The 18,940-nt window shown below is 41.1% G+C and overlaps 1 protein-coding gene across 6 annotated transcripts in view; it reads left to right on the top strand.

The window, feature by feature from the left end:
* Window positions 1-18,940, top strand: part of PLCB4 (phospholipase C beta 4) — a 186,930-nt gene that overhangs the window by 72,109 nt on the left and 95,881 nt on the right. The window contains exons 1-2 of one of the 6 annotated variants that reach the window (XM_042049247.1): window positions 13,944-13,948; window positions 18,160-18,162. The exons of the other annotated variants lie outside the window; for them this stretch is intronic. The gene's annotated coding sequence lies outside the window, so the exon portion shown is untranslated. Of the gene's footprint in view, window positions 1-13,943; window positions 13,949-18,159; window positions 18,163-18,940 lie in introns of those variants that run through there. 6 annotated transcript variants of the gene reach the window in all.

Genomic DNA, 18,940 nt, shown 5'->3' with positions numbered 1-18,940 from the left:
GGCGTAAGGGAGGATTTCAGTACTGCCTCATACACCATCTCTTAGAGCTTCTAGTGCTGTTCTCCTCACCTGCATATTTTATGTATTCTCGTATTACTTCATTAAACCCTGGCATTTTCTGTCTGCACTGAATTGCCTTGTCTTAAGGGTGATGCCCACGTTTCCCTGAGAGTATATTTGCAATGGATGAGTGAGTATCAAAACTAGAGTAAGTTACAGCTCTGCTGAGTTTTCTGAAAGGTACAAAGACAGTGGAAAGTGGCAAAGCAGGAAAATACAAAAGGTTAACAGAGGCATGAGCCTTAGGAATTTGAAAATTGTTACCATTATAGAGACTAAAACTGCACTGCAGAGACATTGCTGCCCAAGGAATTGACTGTGTTAATAATGAAGGTCTTGCATTTTTGCACAGGGCTCTTGCAATGGGAGGGATTAGAGGACTTAAGGTGCCTTGATACCATGAAAATTCTGTAGCTTTTTAGCAATTCCTGAATGGGAACCAGGCTCTGCAAGCAGTGCTGGTTCCCTGTTATTACCTAGTGTGTGTTTCAGTTCCATAACTGCGGTTTTGCTATTAGTTGTTTAAGGGGTTCTTACAAAGATGTTTGCCAAAACAGAAGTCAAGAAGCAGTACTTGAATTTGGCAGAATATGGGGGAATAAAGACTTTTTCGGAAGTAAAAACAATGGAGGGGAAAAGTTTTAAGATTTTTATGTATAAGTTGAATTCAGTTTTATTACTAAAGCACTTGTTGCCTCTATAGAAGCAGCTGTCTGTAGAAAGGAGCTCATGCATAGGTGCACATCTATTGCAGAACAGTCAGAAGAAGAGTAATGATAGTAAACAATGTCAAGTCTTAGCTTTCCCTGTTTTTGTCAGGGGATTATTAAGCAGAAAGCAGTCTTTTCTGGAGCATCTACTGTGCTTCACTCAGTAAATTTGGCTCTTGTTTCTTAACTGTAACAACAATTGAAACAACTTTGGTGTACAGGATAGCGCCAGACTATGGAAACTCGCTTTTATGACTTGCACAAGTTATCAAAATGTACTCATATTTTAGAGAACTTTTTTTTTTCTTTTGGAAAGCAAAGTGGCAAAGCATCTCTGAGCTCGGATCCTTTTATGTCTGAGTTCAGCAGAGAAGGACTTATTTTTTCCCCCCAGGCCAGTTTCTGAATTCCTGAAATGCAAAGCTTTCGCAGGAAGAGAATGGCCTACTCTGATACAAACCGACTGACAGCTCCTCCTGAAAATCGGGACAAGTTAATACATTCCACATGTTCCCTGCCCCAGTTTTGCAAATTGATTATTTTGAAAAGCTAAGTAAGCCTATCTTTATTTTGCAGGAAATGTTTGGTGCCATTAGGCAGCAACGCTGTTGAAAAGAACAAAGCTGGAACAGCTTTTGATAATGTCCTCAGAGAAATGGCCAATTGCTGTACAAGTGATACAGACAGGACTGTTTGTTCTCACTGGGTGCTGAGCACTTGAAAGTTCACACACTTCATCATGAGCCTGAAAAGGAGTGAGATTCTTTTGAAGCCTGAAATACTGGGCCATTTTGAAAATCTGCCCCTGTGTCTGTAATCTGCCCCTGTGTGACTGTTCTACAGTAATGCAGTTCTAAGTGCTTGACGATTACCTGGAGGGTGGCAGCTCTTGTGTATTACTTGATTTCAAAAAAGGGAATATTTGTTATGGGATTATGTCCTATGAAGCAATAGTCTTTTTGCAGGTCTGGGCATAGCAGGTTAGCAAGTTTCATACACAGATAGCAGGAGTTATCTCAGCGTGGGAAGTGAAGCCTGGGTGTAACAACTGCAGGCTGTGATCTTGTTATTTCCTGTGAGCGATTAAGGTTTAATAAAATGTTCTGTAATCCATAACAGTGTTGAAGCACCTTTATGTTTGTTAAATGGACAGAGAAAGTTCAGAGTAGAGGGAAGTTACTGAGAAATATTATTGTTCCATATATTTTTAAGCACATTCCTTCAGGAGAATAATCTTTCACATCTACTGAGTCATGCAGATGGTTGCATAATTGATTGATGTGTTATATTCAAGTATCCTCCCATCCATCTAAATTTCTCCCTTCAAACAATGCCTTTTGACTCGGTTCTGTTACTGTCTAACCATGTTTGGCAATGTTTTGGTATGCTGAGTTTACTTGACCAAATACAAAGTTTACTTAACCAAATATAAAGTAACAGCCTGACAAACACAGAGATAAGAATCACTAAGCTTGCAGCAGTGCATAACATCTTTTTTAATATTGCTGGGGGTTTTTATACTTTGCTGTAAAAAAGAACAGTCAGATGTCTGCTTCTATCTCCTTATCGTCTGATGACCTGTCACCCCTTCTCTTTGCCCATTGTGCCAGTGGTTTTGGCAATGAAAGAGCCTTTTGTAGATACAGGCCTCCACTGGTGGACTGTTCACTAGTGGGAGGCCCCACCCACTGTTGGCAGCAGCTGATCTTGGACAGAAAAAGAAGAAAAGAGAGGGAACTCCATGGCCAGGTCATACTTAGCAAATCCTTCAATGCTGCTTTTTGTTTTTAACAATTGCTTTCTCTTTCCCCCCAAACTGGAAAGGCAGATGCATAAAGCACAAAGTAAAAAGGAACATCAGACCACTTGCTATGAATCTGTAGCAGTGTCAGATCTTGGCTGGCAGAAATAATTGGTCTAGGAATGAAGGCTGGGACTTCTACTGGTGGATGTCTCACAGTATGAGGCTCATCATTTCAGTTTTTCACTGCAGGGATGTGAGTGTTGTGCCCTTCAAGCCCGGCATTTCTGCATGGAAGTGGATGTTTGGAAGTGCACAGTTTGCAAATAGCTGCATGGCTGACTCCTTGTTTACCCTCAGCATGAACGTCTGCATGCAGAGTCCTGCAGGTGCAGCCAACACACAAGCAATTTTCCCATGCTCTGCAGCCATCCCATCATTCTAGAACAGGGCCCTGTAAGTTAATATCTGATATTTTGAAACTTTGGGGGTTTTTTTAATCAACTCTGCCACCATAACACTGTTCATTTGCTGCAGGAGTTTTCACTTTTATGATCAAGTAAATAATTTGGTCCACGATTTTTGTATTGTTTATGTCACAGAGAATAGCAAAGACTAAAAAGTTGCCAGTTCTTTACATATTCCTAAGAAAATATTGGTTTTAATTAAGTGTTGTTTCATTTACATTTTGGTGTAGCAACATAAAACATCCTGATGTGTCTGTGTTCTTTAGTTTATAAAAATGAGTGTTTTGCTTCTGCACAGGAAAAAACCCTGAAGTTAGTAAAAAAGTTACTGCTATAATTCTTTCCATGTTAAGGGCCTTGAAGGTGCTCCATATTATGCAGACAGAAAGGTCTCTGGCTCTTACAGAAGAGGGAGATTTTTGGGGGGGGGGGGGGGCGGGCGGGGGAGATGGAAGGTGCAGTGAGAGCACCAGGGGCTTATACACACAAAGCTTGGGAAGAGGAGAGGAGAGCTGCCTTACATAGTGACGCCTGATAATAATGATTGGAAAGTCGTTTCCATCAAGCTGGACTGGTGGTTAATCACAGAAGAGTTCCAACAGTTAAAGCCAGAACATTCTTCTGTGCAGCTGTTTTTGACGCTCTGGAGAATTGCTTCCTTCTTCCCTGGGATTGTGGGGGGTGGCTGCAAATGTTGTCAGAAAGATCAGAAGATCAAGGGGAAAACAATCCCTCTAGCTTCAACTTTGCTATTTCTGTTTCAGTCCTAAAAACATGGCTCTGTGTCCAAAGCTTGTCTGTTTTCTTTTCAGCTCTTCTCATTTAGTCACTGGGTAATTAACAGCTGTAAACTTGTCTCACCTAAAGTGCTGTACTAGTTTTATCACTGAACCTCATGCATAAAATCTGGAACTTTAAAAACTGGTAGAAATATATAGCTTTTTTCCTTCTGCAGTGCATGTTTTTTAAAATTTATTTAAAATCCATGTGTAGACTTCTTTTTTTTAAACTCTATGGGAAAACTGAAGAAAACAACAGGGCCATGTGAGGGAATTCCATATTTGCTTTTGGCATTTGATTTCCATAAAGAGGAGGATCCTGTTGACGCATAACATTTCTTTTTTTTTTTCTGTTCCAACTTGCAAATGTTATGAAAGCATTAAAAGTTAGTTCCTTGTTGTCAGGGTTCCAAGATAGATGTTTGCATAGTAGATTAGATGGAATATTTGTGGAGCTTTGAAAACGGCATTTGGGCTCGTGTTTCATTAGCAGGATATGAAGCTGTATCATCAGAAAGGGTATTAATTCTCAAATGCACATTTCATATACAAAATTGATGAGATTATAGACAGATAATGTACCACAGTGATTGCAGAGCCATGAGCAGATCATTAGTGGTGTAAAAGCAGAGGAATGTGCAGTTATAACTTGTTCTCGCTGTTAAAATGGTTCATTGTACCTGAGACCTTACCATGTTTTTACCATTGCAAACCTTGGAATGAGATGCCTTAAAAATGGAGTTTGGGAGGGTAAAACATTGAATACAGGGAAGGTCGTTTGTATTTCAGAATAAAACCCTGACCTCTACTATCTGAAAATCTGTAGAGATAACATTTACCACTTGTAGGTAATACCATCACAGCATCCATAGAGCCTCTGTGCTGCTCCGTGGCACCTAAAGCCTTGCCTGCCCTGGTATTTCTGCTGCTCACAATCCCGAAGATAGCTGGATAAACCCAGGAATAATGCCAATTTTCCTACAGGGATACTGAAGTGAGGGTTGGATTCACTGCTTCTCTTGATCCAGCTTTTGCAGTCCCCTTAAATGGGACAGTGATTAGACTCTTTGTGAGGAAATTGCATATTTAACTGTCAAATTGCAGAGATGGAGCTATTTTCAGGCACCCAACTGCCCATCCTTGTGCAGCTAAAAGTGGCTTGTCTTGCCTCAGACAGCGGGATGACAGGATGTGTGCAGGCCAACGAGCCAGTTGGGCAAGGCTGTCTTGTCCCTTCAAGATTGTACTGCTGGAATTCTTTTAAATACTCTTCAGCACAGAGTTCATGTAAATTAGCTAATTACCAGCCTCTGCCCAGGCTTCCATGAGTGCTGAGTAGTGGAACAGAATGATTTAATTTCCCTAACATATTCTCTTGGCACTTTTGCATGCGGAATATGTTGCTCTAAAGCATCCCTTGATACCAGATCCTTGGCAGTGCTCCAGAAGGAGTTCAAGTTAAAAACCATTCAGCATAATTCCAGGGTTGGCAAACCTAGAGTTGTCACCTTCCCTGCTTCCTATAATTTTGCCGTCTGTAATGCGGGTTTTCCTCTTCTCTCGCGGAAGATGATCTTGCGTAAGTGTTTAAACTGTGAATCAGGGATTACAGCTGGCACTGCTTATGCATATGATATTCTCTTGGGAGAGTAATTAAGCTGAGGTGAAGTGATCACATGAATCTTAATATTTGCAAATTCATTACACTTAAAAAAGGACGGTAGAGTTCTCGGTTACACTGGCAAATGAGTGTGATTGCCTTCCACTGTAATTTTCAGCTTTGCCTTGTGCTTACTCTGAAATGTTTGCTGCTGTCAGAGGCAGGAGTAGTGTATTTTAATTTCCCATTGAAATTCTTGTGAAAGAGTTTGTCTCTAGGGTACAGGAACATTTTGACTGGCTGAGTGTAAATTATTTAAATCCCAAAAAGTTTTGGGATGTGGCCAGATTTATGCTAACAGGAAAAAGAATTTGGTCAAGGTTCTGTTTCTCCTCAGTAGTTGGGTCCAAATCCTGGAAACACTCTCGGTATGTGTTCACTCATTAATTGTACTGCAACTATCAAATAAATCTAAATATAGATGTAAGTACTGGCAAGTATTAGCCAGCTAGTTCTGTTAATTGAAACATGCTGATGTCATTGAAAATTCCTTAATGGTAGCTGCATTCTTTAGCTGTCTAGATACCATTAAAAAACAAAACATGTTTTAATCCTCAGACAGGAGGAGTAGTGTCTACATCTTATTTATATAAGCCTTGGCAATCAAGAGGAAGTTGTAGATCTACTAATTACGTGTTGCTGATTGCCTGTCTCTCATCTTACTACGGTGTTTCAGTGGCCAGAGATACCACCGTTTCAAACTCAGAAAATGGATTTCATTTTCATGATGCTTGATAGTTAGACAATAGTGTTTGCTCCCCATAAAACGGCAATCATAGAACAAAAGTACGAACTGAAAGTTCTGAAGATCAGTGTGTTGCACGTGTTTCTTTGCTCAGTAGAGATTCCTTTTGCTGTGTCTTTCCAAACTCATGGATTAAGGCTCCATTTTGATTTATTTCAACAGCATCAATCTCATAAATACCAGAAGACACCCCCCTCCCATGACACAGAGTAGATGCCGAGTGAAGCTAGCTGTAGTCAGGGTCATTAACCCTTTGTAAGTGTTGGTAGATCACAGGATTGATGTTTCAGTTGGACCTTGCTACTCACATCTCTTTTTAGATGGGACAGCATGGAAATCTGTCTCAGAAAGCTCATGTTGTTCTCATTCTTCCTTCAGTCCTTGCATCTTTTTAATCCAGGATTAAAAGAAGCTGGATTGAAAATTTAAGGTAGTAAATCTCATGCAAGTACTATAATTTGTTTTAGTGACCTAAAAATGGTAACAAGGGTTGTGTGGAAATGTGCTTTGGTCCCTCATTTGTTTTCTATTTTAAGCAGCTAAAAGCAGCAGTCTGGCACGAAGATAAAATCCAGTTTATTTTGCAACCCTTAAAGATCTGTGTTCCTATTTACTGGGCATCCTTATTTTTGTAATAATTAATTTCAAATTAGACTAAATTGACAGAAGAAAAGTGTTTCAGAACTGTGTAAACTGGAAACTATGTAGCAAAAATATTTACCACTTTTCTTTCAAACTTAAAATGGCTTGTTCTTTAAGCAAAGTACTTCCAGCCAAATTGCATAAGTTGGGAAGCCTTTCAGGATCACTTCTGTCCACTGTCTATGGGCTGGTATTTTATCTGTCACATCATGCATGTTTTCTCATTTGTCAGAGTCTGCACATCTGAATTCCTGATTATAGGTCATAGTGGAAATCAGTATTTTTAATTACTGCTTGTATTTCAGGAAAAAAAAAAAATCATTTAAACTACTGAACTTGCCAGAAATCTTAAATTAATACCTATTACTGAGTTTTCAAAGAGCCTAAAGGGAATGTAGCTTCTCTAGGTGTCTTCAAGAAATGGATATAGGTTTTAATGCAAGTCCAGCACTAAAGCTAAGTCATACCTGGTGTGGTTTTGCTTTGGATTGGGGTTTTTTATTGTAGTCCTCTCCCTGGCTCCTGAAGGAATGGTAGTTACTGGGTTTTGTGAGCTTTGTAATTGTTTATGGCAACAAAATGCTGTGAAGGGTTTGGAGTACCCAGAGGTGGGCACACAGCCTCAGGGGAAGTGTGATCCCTGGACCACCTGGTCTCTTCATTAGTCATCTTTTACATCAGATCATTTTATCAGCTGAGTAGCTTTTAGACAGATTACAGTTTCCAGGATTGATCACTGGGAAATTGATCATGGCTTAACAGTGGCTTTTAAAATATTTGAGAGGTTTCTGCAAAGAGAAAAGGGAAAATCCGTACGCTGTGGTGTCTGGGGTAAGAAATATAGAAATCTTTGAAGTAAAGATTATTTAGAGTTGGAAAATCTTTTCCAGGGCAAAGGACAGTGAAGCCCTTGAATAGGTTGCCTGCAGAGCTGGTTGCCTCTAGAGCAATAAAGGTGAAAATTTGTCACATCTATCAGAATGGAATGGATTTGACCCTTCCAGGGCCTGAATAATGGAGTACATGACTTTTATGAGACTCCTCCAGTTCAAAGGCCTAACGTTGGGTTTGGGGTTTTTGGTGGTTGTTTTGTATTTAGGGTGGTTTTGTGCGTTTTTGGGTTGGTTTTGGTTTGTTTGGGGTTTTTATCTGTAAAGATGCACAGACCTTTTATGAACATCTTTCATGAAGCTAATGTCGTGATTTAATTTAATAAAAGATATTGGAGTTATTGTACATTAACATTGAAAACTGCCTGAAATCAGACATTTACCAACTTACTGTGATTTACTCTTTCAATAATTTATTAAAGCTAACATCTATGTCCCTCTGCACAAGATTTGTCATCTTTGAATCCTTTTGAAACAATTAAATTTTGCACAAAAATCTAAATATGTTTAGCTAGCAATGAGGTATCTCAAAACAGTCTCTGTGCATTCAAAAACGTATGTTTTATATATATAAACTTTTTGTACATATGTGTACATTTGTGTGCACATATATTTAAAAATCTTAAATCTTAATCTTAAATCTTAAAACCTGTTAAAGCACAGGTTATTTTGAATGAGGTTGGCAGCACATCAGAAGATTAAATTTTCCTGGTTATTTTGGATCTTTTAGTCACTAAATATTGAATTTAGAACAGCTTGCTCATTTTATAGAGAGAAATAATTTGAAGTAAAACTACCCAAAAGGCAAGATCTTATCTAGTAGCGAAAGCTGTGCTTGTTAATGTTTCCAAGCATGTAGAGCACAGCTGAAAAAAAATCAGATTAAAATGAAGCCAGTATTTATTCTGAAGTGGAGTTCACCACTGGTCACACCTTTTGCAGCTGCCAGTCACTCTGATGTGCCACTATACTTGATGACATCCTCATACTGATTTTAGTCTGCCCAATCTATTTGTATTGTTTCCCTTGTGTTGAGGGATCACTGTGAATAGGAGTCTTGGTGTCTTTAATATGACTGAAGCCATAGTTTCCAAGAAATGACCATTCTGGTAAAGCACTCACAGTAAGAGTATCTAATAAAGGTGATTTAATAGGGGGAATTACAAAACTAAGCAAAGTTTAAGTCTTACTATAAATTACAGATTCCTCTGCAGCATTTAGTTTGTGTATATTTGGAATGTACCTCAGGGAAATGGTTTTGGATCCAAGCATATTCAAAGCATGGAAAAAAGAACAAAAAACCTGCAAATTAACTGAAAATCTTGCAGATCCTACATGATGAGGTGATAAACTTTACTCTGGCTCGACGACCATTAGAAACGTTGCCAGCTCTGATTGAGGAACACCAAAATGAAGTAGAAGCAGGGTGCTTATTTCATCATTAGCTTGTGTGGCAATGGAAATCTGGTAGAGACTTCTGTGGGGATAATTCTCAAAATAGCTTGGGATAAATCCCGTGATGACAAGAAGCAATAATGCACATGTTATACTTGGAATGAACTTCCAGGCTGCCCTGGAATAGTTTGATAGGTACTGTGGCAGCATGTGACTCTGTGACTGTCAGAAAGCTGACCTTACAAACAAGTCAAAAATCATAGGAAAATTATTAGTGACCATTTAGTGATGTTCAGAGGAGTGGACTGGGAGACGCAGGTAGAATTTTGACCCCAGGGAGAAAACGCCTTCAGCAGAACCAGACTTTGAGAGACTTCAGCTGTGCTTTGACTTCACATGTTACTTGGACCAAGTGTGCAAGTGTATTTAAACATTTAAATGGTTCTCTGGAGTTCACAGAAGGGTGTGAGTTAGCGGAGTCTCACAGGTGTTTCTGCCCACATCAATGAACATTTCATCATTATATCCCCCTGCTCCTCTGGAGTGTCCATGGCTTTCAAAACCTTGACTTGGAGTAGCTGAGCAAAGCTCTCCCATCCCACCCTGTTAGGATGTTAAAGCACAAATGTAGTCAATTGTGCAATGTCAAATTAGATGTTCTGGTGAAAACTGACCTTTGATATATAAAATTAATACCACTGCTCATCTGGAGAGTGAGAAATGCAATTATTCTCTTAGGTCATCTCTGTTTTCTGTCATTCATAGCCTTTTTCTTGTCTGTGAGAGAGGTCTGTTTTTCTGGGGAGCTTTCCAACCATCTGATAAATAATGCTGTGTACAGCCAAGTGTATTGCTGTACTAGAATTTAATTTTCTAATCCTGAAGAGATGTAAAGATGAATTTTCCCTTTGTACCTCTTCATATTTGTTTTTTTTAAAAAGACAGTTGTTAGATTATATAGCTGAATGTATGTACAATATGCTGGAAATTAAGGTGAAAGTATCAAACAGTGCTCTTTTAATTCAAGATCATTGATCCCTCCAGATGTACACAAAAATTTTAACTTCAAGAGTCTGATTAGCTCCATGTCAGCATATATTAAAGAAAAGTAAGATTAGCAGTCTGTGATAAAGGTAAAATCATACCATTTACTATAAGATTTTGGTGGAGAAAATGTTGTTGAAGTCATATATGCTGTCTAATATTTTCTCTTCAATTTAGTTTTGGGGTTTGGGGTTTTTTTTGTTTTTTTTTTTTGCTTTACCCCTTTGTGCCATTGTCAGCCCATCAGAAATCTATTCAGTGTTTTTTCAATAAATAACTTAAGTACAGATTTTGTCACTATGTATTGCTATGAAGCAGAAGAATGTTACGTTTGTTATACAGGAGTAGGAAATGAAACAAGTTGGCTTTAATTTTTCTCCCTGCTTTCTGTTCTGATGTAGTGCACAATGCACAGAAACCTTCCTTAAGTATTCTCACTTCCAGTTAATTCCACCTGTATCCCTCACTGTTCTTCTGGTTTTCTGCCTATTTAGGTGGTTAACATTGCTATTAGCAATATCTGTACCTGTTGCATGCTCTTGACTACTGGTTATGTGCAAGAAAATAGCTCCCGAGGTTGTATTTAGCAGAAATAGAAACTCTAGGAACTGTTCATTTTGAGGTAACATTCTATTGCATTCATCCTACACAAAACAGGCAATGCAATTTAGAAAGGCTTGCTAATAAACATAAATTCGAATTCATTAAGCAGGATGCCCTGGAAGGAAAATCAAAAGTTAGACCAGGTCACCTGGTTCTTCATCAAGGTGTATGTCCACTGGGTTTGTAGTTTCTGTCATCTTTTAAGACTGTTTGCTTGTCATACTTGGGTTCAGCATCAGAACACTATTTTTAAAGTATTTATACGGAAACCATGCAAAGACCTTTAGAAATGCTGTATAATTAAGAGCTGAGCAAAATGCTCACAGCCAGACAAATGACACTGGCTAACCTTAACCTAAAGATTCCCCAGGTTAGTGGTTCTGGATCCAGCATCCCTCTGCCCTGACTAGATCTCTATTTTCTTTTTTAAATATTTTTTCTTTTCTAACCTATAAACTCTTCTGTGGGATTCATTCTGCAGCCATCTCAAACATTTGGCAAGCACCTTTTTTTCCTCCTTCTCCAGCAGAAGATGAGTAAGATACAATTCTGCTGGTGCTTCAGATGGTTTGTATCACTCAAGACACGCAAGGTGCCTCTGAGTACCTTACACTGATGAGAAATGTCTGCTCCTGCTACAGCTTCAAACCCTTCCTGCAGCCACGGCTCCCTGGAACTGTGCACACTGACTGCCCAAGGAGTATCCAAAAGGAGCAACTACATATTGTGTGTTTGCATTCAGTTATTTGTCTCCAACCTTAATGATGTTTCAGAGAAAACGGAGTCACATTTCTAAGTTTTATTTGTGTTTCTCAAGCTGCACCAGGGGAGGTTCAGGTTGCACATGAGGAGAAATTTCTTCACAGAAAGAATGAGTAGACATTGGAATGAGCTGTCCAGGGAGGTAATGGAGTCACTGTCCCTGGAGGTGTTTAATTGCAGACTGGATGTGGCACTTGGTGCCATGGTCTGGTTGACACAGTGGTGTTCAGTCAAAAGTTGGACTCGGTAATCCCAGAGATCTTTTCCAACAGAATTGATTCTGTGATTCTCTGTGGAAGACGGATGCAAAGATTCTTGTTTAGCCGTGTGCTGTCAGGGGCTTTGGGAGAAACAGAAAAAGTTGTGAAAATTGTGATGAACTTGTGTGTCTCACACAGGGTGATACTGGCTGATCCTCTGCCAGCAGAATGCCTGGAGCTTGCATCCTTTGCATCTCCCAGGTGTCCCACCATCCCACTTCTCTTTCCCACTGTTTACAACAGAGCCACTGGGCTCTTCCCCGAAGGTGACACAGCAGTTTTATGTCATCCCTGTATGTTCACTGTCACCATTTATCATTGTTTGCTTATGTCTGTTACAGAGTAAGAACAAAATAGGTTTGACATGCCTTTCGAGGTGTTCTTGAGATGGGTCACTTGAGTCCAGCCAGTGGATTGTTAACATTGAAGCACTGCTTGCAAATTCTTGCAAATGCTTGTGGGGTTCTTTTGGGTCCTTCCTAAGCAGTGGTGCATAAGCTGAGCACAGGTCAGAGCCGGTGGGGAAAAATGCCCATTTTTCCTGGTTCAATTTGCTTGAGTTTCCTGAGTTTCAGTTTCAACGTAATCCTTAAACAATGGATTTATTGAAGAAAACTTTCAATTTTAAAGGCTAGAGTACAAAGCTGGGGTTTGGATTTCACCCATGCTTGGGCTGTAGTAATCTTACCTTTCAGTGCACCTGCTTGGAGGGGCTCATAGTTGGAAGACAGAAATCTATTAGGGAGCTGTGTTTTCAGTGCCTTGCTGTGTTACACCGGAGCAGGTATTCATTTGCATTCACATAATCAGTATTAGAGCAACAGAGTGATTTATGGAGGTTTCAGTATCTGCAGGCTGTTCTTCAGAGCAAATGTTACTGGATAGTCTTGGAGAATAGCAGTCTAAAATCATCTCTGATTGCTTTGTGATATTTTAAGGCTTTCAGCCAACCTGTTTTGGGTGGCTGTAAATGCACTGCGGAGCAGCGTTCACACGAGTGTTGCAGCAGAAGGTATGGCTGCCCTACATCCCATAATGGGTAGAAATTCCCAGGATCCCTGGCAAGCACTATAAATGAGCTGAAAGCAGCTTAGCTGTAGTAGCAGGGACCTGTGTGTGGCTGAGGAGCTGCCTAAATCAGCAGGCACAGTGAGGTGGTTCTGACACCCCAGAAAGCAGGTAAAGCACAGCTGGCTTGGAGCTAACTCACACATCTGCATGGCGTAAATGTGCCTGCTGAAGGTTTGAATAAAACATTCCTGAGCTGCTGGTTCCCTGCTACCAGCTCATGTCTCATGTGCACCTGGTCTTTGACCAACATTGGCACTCAGGGACCGCCTCGTTCCAGCTGGAAACATCACTTAATTCATGCCAGAGGGTTTCTGTGTGTGAACAGAATGGTGGATTGAGGCGTCAAATTCTCCAAGAATTCTCTGTGCTCTTGATGCAGGAAAAAAGGGATGTCTCTTAATAACCATGTACGTAAAACAAACCAAAAAAACCCTTAATTTTTACACTTTTTGTTTGTTTGTTTTCTTCTTTAAAACATTGACTGAAATTTTAAAGATGTAGCACATGATTTTTTAAGAATGTTTTTGTAAACAATATTGAGTACACTGGTAAAGCAGGTCTGCGGGGGCATGCCTTGACTCCAGCTGCAGGTATGATTGCAGACTGGGTGGCTTCGCTCTGCAGTGTAGTATTGCTGATGGAATTTCCTGATGGAACTCAAGTTCAGTTTGTGGCACATGCAGTCAGAGGGGTTCAGGGAGCATGTCTGGAGCTCGTATTTACAGCTGTGCCTTTTTGTTAGCTTTGCATCAGGTAGTTTTTATCTCTGTGTATCAACCTGGTTTCTTTCCTGGTTCCGTACTTCTGCTCCAAAACACAGCCACAGCTGAGAAAGGCAGGTTTGGATAGAGGTAATGTTATCTTGTGTCTGTCAGGACCAGGTCTGAAAGCAAAAGGAAGTTTTATTTCTTTAACTGTAATGGAGTACTGTCCGTTGCACAGCTTGAAAAGAGCAGCCTTTGTTTCCTAGATCTGATTGTTCTGCCACGGTGATAGGTTTGCCTGAGTAACTTACTCTTCCTTATCTTGTATGTGAATTTGGATTTCCAATGAAAAGTGTGGTTTCCCTGCTTATCACATCCAGCACCTGCAGGATCTTGTATTCAACCTGATTTTCAAGTATTGCCATTCTGAACTGTAACATCAGGTAGTTGTTTACCCATAGCTTCAAAAACAAACTAAGAATCAATTTTTTCCATCTTTTTTTCTGCTCAATAATTCTGCTGGTTTTGAGTTCAATTTATTAATAAATAATAGGATTTATTAATAAATAAATAAATAGGCTCTTGGAAATGTTTCAGCTTACCAGCTGTGGTAGCGGTTGGCTATGGGCTTGCTTTTTATCATTACACTAAGCAAGTTCTTGAATGGCTTTGTAACCAGGTCTTAAAGCCAAGTTTTCCGTATGTTGTAAAATTTAAGAAGTGGCAAACTTGCTTTAGGATTGGGAGATTAGATCAACACTCCTGGCAAAATGGGCTGCTGAGTATCAAAGCTGAGAGAAATTATGCTCAAAGTCAGCCAGTTTTCAAAATCCTAGTGGTCTTTCCCAGTAGTGTGTGTGAGATGCAATTTGCTGCCACCTAAAATTCGCTGCTCTTGCTTCTGTCTGTGCTGCCAGTCTGTCCTTTGTGCTGGTCACAACGTGACTCTTGTGTGACCTGGTCACTGCACGAGAGCAGCAGAAAATACCAAGGGCTTTCCACCAGTGTACAGCTGTGACCTGCTTGAGATGGGATCACTTGGGCTAGCAGGAATGGGATCATCACAAAGGAAGCAGAAGCAAGGGGTTAGGACTGCTCTTTTCAGTGAGAGAGAGTTGGACTGGCTCCCTTTCTTGCCCGTGATGGCTCCAAAGGGGCTCCATTTTTGCTGGCACTCTGAGCAAGCAGCTGTGTGCTGCGTTTGCCGGGGGTTTCTGCAGGGAGGTTACTCCGGTTGCCCCTGATAAGGGGTTGTCTTCAGCACACACTGGTAACGCTTAACCTGGGGACACTGGTGTCCACTACCCTGCCTGTTTACTGAGCCAATCTGTGCCCTTAGTGTGGTTAAACCAGAACACTCAGTTCACACTCTCTCACACACAAATCTTGATGCATGTTAGTTTGCACCCAGCAATGAACAGTATTATTGGTTAACCCTTAAGGAGCCCATGCTACTGAGATTTTGGAGAAAACAGTAGAAATACAACGTAGAAAGGAAAGCTGTAACAATGAAATCTGTTATTTCTGTTTTCATGCCAGCCACTTCCGTTTCAGGAGGAGCAGTATCCTCTCCCTTCCCTATGCTGCTTTTATCTCCCATCCAAAAAAGCTTTGCCAACAACCTGGTATCTCAGTTAAGCACAGCCTGGTTGCCTACCTTCAGGAGGCTGCTGCCAGCTGCTCGGCTTAAAAAACTTGCAGAGCACTCTCAGCGTTCCTGGGGATGGCAGGGGGCTTTCCAGAGAAACACCAGCTGGGCCTAGTCCCTTTTCCCTCCATGTGCCATTTCACTCAGGTACCCAAAGAACACAAGCATATATGGAGCAAAGAAGGGATTTAATTCAGCTGTGCCGTGACTGTGCAAAGCACCCTCTGACATGGATGAGGACTGTACAGAAACCAAGATTTCAGGAGAGTGTGCTGCCAAAAGGAAAGATTTATTGATCTAAACCCTATATTAAGAAAGCAAGCAAACAACAAACCCACAGCGTGCAACCTCCCTGGTGCAAGCTTTCAATTTGTGCATGTAGTTATTTCGCAGAAGATTCATTTTAGACATTGACATCTTGCTTGGTCTATTCTCCACTGTACAGTGTAGCTGTATAGTATCCAAGTGCTCCAAACCTAATGAAATCACCTTCCCTGGTGATGCTGAAAAACCACATTCTTTCTTTTAACAGAGGGGAATACTATGACTTACTCAGGAAAAGTGGTATCTTAAGGAGAATGGAAACCAGAAATGCTCAGTCCTTACCTGTACTGTACAAATCCTTTTGCCCACGGTTTTTTGATGTGGAAAAACTGCCATTTTCCTCCCCTGAAACAACCTTCCCATAGATATTCCCAAGCCCTGAGTTGTTTTCCTGCAGAGGGTGGTCAGTTGTTTCTTTTTCAACTCCTTTGACTGGCAGTGCCCTTTATGGTCCGATCACAGAGAACAAGAGTTAATTAGGATCTTCGAGGGAGATTAAGAGCATTTTAAACAAAAAACTATCCTCAGGATGTTAGGACTGCTTTGGGAACAAATAGGGTACAGGAAGATGGGAAGTGGGACTTTGATGCATGATTTGACAGTCCAGTTGTGACCGGGCCAGAGTGATGTTCCTCTCACATCATGTTGTCCATTAATTCTTTTGGCAAGGTTTATTTCCTATGGGAGTTGGCCACGATGAGTGGTGTCCAGGGACAGTGTTTCTTCTCAGGCTTTTTCCACGGTATGCAGCTGATTTTCCACCATGCAAGTCACACGTGCTGACAAGAATCAGATGCACCTGTTCCTTGACCACAGCCCTCTCCACAGATGCAGATTTAGAGCCTCTGAAAAGAAAGGGCTGGAGGGTGTGGACCAGTTGAGCTGGGTAATTTCACTGCCAGAGGTATTTTTAGTATAAACTGTGTACTCGCATCTAAGTTTAGAGTGATTGTAATTATGTTAGAAGTTTTGTTATACAAAAATAAACAGCTGCTGGAGACTGAGGGCAGCTCGGGACCACAAAGCATTGAATGCACTGATTCACACGTGGCAACGCTTTTTCTAATGTGCCCATTGGGATTCCTTGACTAAACTCTACTGCCTGCTTCAGCAAAGTGTTTTACTCTTCATCAATTTCAGCAGAGCATCTTTGGTTATTTTTTGGGGTTTTTTTTGCTGTGAGAGGTGCTGTCATCTTCTCCTCAGCAATGCCTGTATTTGATGATAAAGAGCAGATTTTTCCTTGCAAAGAAACACTATATTTACATACGTACTATGCTGTACCTGTATGCTTCACATTTCCCTGGGCTGGCCTCTCAAATCTCAAGATTTCTGAAGATGCCTGCAATGGATTTATTGGATGTATGCAGGAAGTGTGGGCTGCAGAAGGACAGCATTCACTTTATTGTGCTTACAAGGAGTTTGCTAGCCAAGGGCAAAGAACGCTCTTCCTTAAGCTTTCAGTCAAAAACCAGTCTAGACATTTTTATCACATTAAACAGTCTGAAGCATTTAATAGGTATGTGACAGGAAAAAAAAGCAGTCTGAACTAGCTGACCAGTTTTCTTGTGGGAAAAGCCTGCTGGGCTCAAGTTTTTATTCTTTGCAATGGTAATTATTATGCTGGAAATGCTTAACAGTGATGAAGACAAAGCTGGTTTTAGACATGTAAAAATGTTACCTTCACTTTCCATGGGGTCTGCTGTGCTTTGGGTGTGACACTGCTCTTTATTTTGATGGGCTTTGCCTTTCCTGAGTCTGTGTGCCACTTGTTACTGAGCTGTAGGAGGCCAGAATGGATGGTGGCAGCCATAGTTAAGCACCACTTGAGAACAGTTCATCCAGCCAGTGCAAATGGCAAAACATTTCCTTTTTGTCTCTGTGAGGGTCCCTTTATCAATTTTTATGGTGTAACTGGTTGCATCTGTTGATTCCCACTGCATTTGCTGGCTTCTTAACAGACTGCTCTTTCTTTGACCTCCACCCTCATGTCTAGAATCCATTCTTTCACCTTTCCAGGCTTCTTCCCCATTAATCCCCTGGTCTGTCTGCAGCATGGGGCAATACTGAACTCCTCACCACCAGGAGCCCTGCCATCCCCACTCCTGAGCTGTCACAATAAATGACCCCCCCTCTGCTCTTGCCTGGAATGTTGGCAGTGTTCTTGCCACTTCTCTCCTTTTCACCCCCACACGCAGACACCAGCGTTTTCTTTTGTTGGTCTTTCTTAGTGTATATTCCACCCAGTTCCTTCCTTTCCAGCCATACTGCAGTAACCCAGCTTCATACTTGGAATAATCTCTAAAAATAGCCTTGTCTGTGCTGTCCCAAATAATTTCCATTTCAGATTTCCCAGACTATCTGCTGTTCTTTCCTAGCATGGTGAAAATGTGGCCATCTTCCCTTTTGATTTTAGCTGTGTTGGTCTGCTTGGGCACTTAGTCATGCTGTCTCAGCCCACATCAGTACCGGACACCCCATCCTTGCTTCCTTTATCTTTTCCTGTTGTTAGTTCCTTCCTCCTCTTTTCAATTCTTGTGCTCTGCCCCACACATCCGTTTCACTTTTTTCTGCTCTGTTGGTTGCCTGGAGTCAGGAATGTCCTCCTGTTCCAGCGTGATGTGCATGCTCTCACTTTTCCAGGGAGAGAGGAGAAGGTGCTGCTCATCTCCCTGCCTATGTGAGTGTGTTCCACATGTACCTGTGAAGGCAGAGGTATCCTCTGCTTGTGCTACATGTGTCCCTTTCCTCCTCAGCAGCAGGTGGCAAGAAAGAGCATTGATGAGGAGGAGGAGGAGCTCAGAGAGGTATCAGTTCCCCCTCTCCTTCCCTGCTGCTTGACACTGAAATTACATCTCAAAGTTAGGAATTCAGAGAAAGTGAGTCCCCTGGCTCTGGTGTCGCCAGTTGGTCCAGAAAAATCTGAATAAATGGAAGTTCTCAGCATGCTGTAAATCCTGCTGTTTATTAGGAGCTGTCAAAGAAGTGTTCCAAATGGGCTGTGAAGGCCAGCAGGCCATACCAGCACTCCTGACTGGCAGCCTGGCTCTCCTTTCCGTCTCCATACTGCACAAATAGGCTACATACCAACACTTTTATTTTTATCCCTTTAGGAATACTGTGTCAAATCATCCACTTGGAGCAGTCAAAAACTGAGATGCCTTTCCTTCAGAAATTTCATATATATATATATATATATATATCTTATGAATAGTTGAACAAGCCAAAATGCATCCAGCGGGAAGATTTGGAGAGGTTGCTGGCTTGGAGCACTCTCCCACCCCTCTCTTTAATAGCTGACATGCCTGGTTTTACCCCATTTCTTAAACAAGCCATACATTAATATTCAGAGAGACATTTTAGGGGTGTTGTTCTTAAGGTATGTAAACAGCTGAATGCCTCAATAATGACTATATTAGCACCCTGAACTGTTTC

This window comes from Corvus kubaryi, unplaced genomic scaffold (genome assembly GCF_017639235.1).
Source record: "Corvus kubaryi isolate FWS band 111438036 unplaced genomic scaffold, C.kubaryi_AGA036_p1.0 70, whole genome shotgun sequence".
In the NCBI taxonomy this organism is placed as follows: Eukaryota; Metazoa; Chordata; class Aves; order Passeriformes; family Corvidae; genus Corvus; species Corvus kubaryi.
The sequence above is the reverse complement of the archived record's forward strand: the minus strand, read 5'-3'. Positions and strand labels throughout refer to the sequence as shown.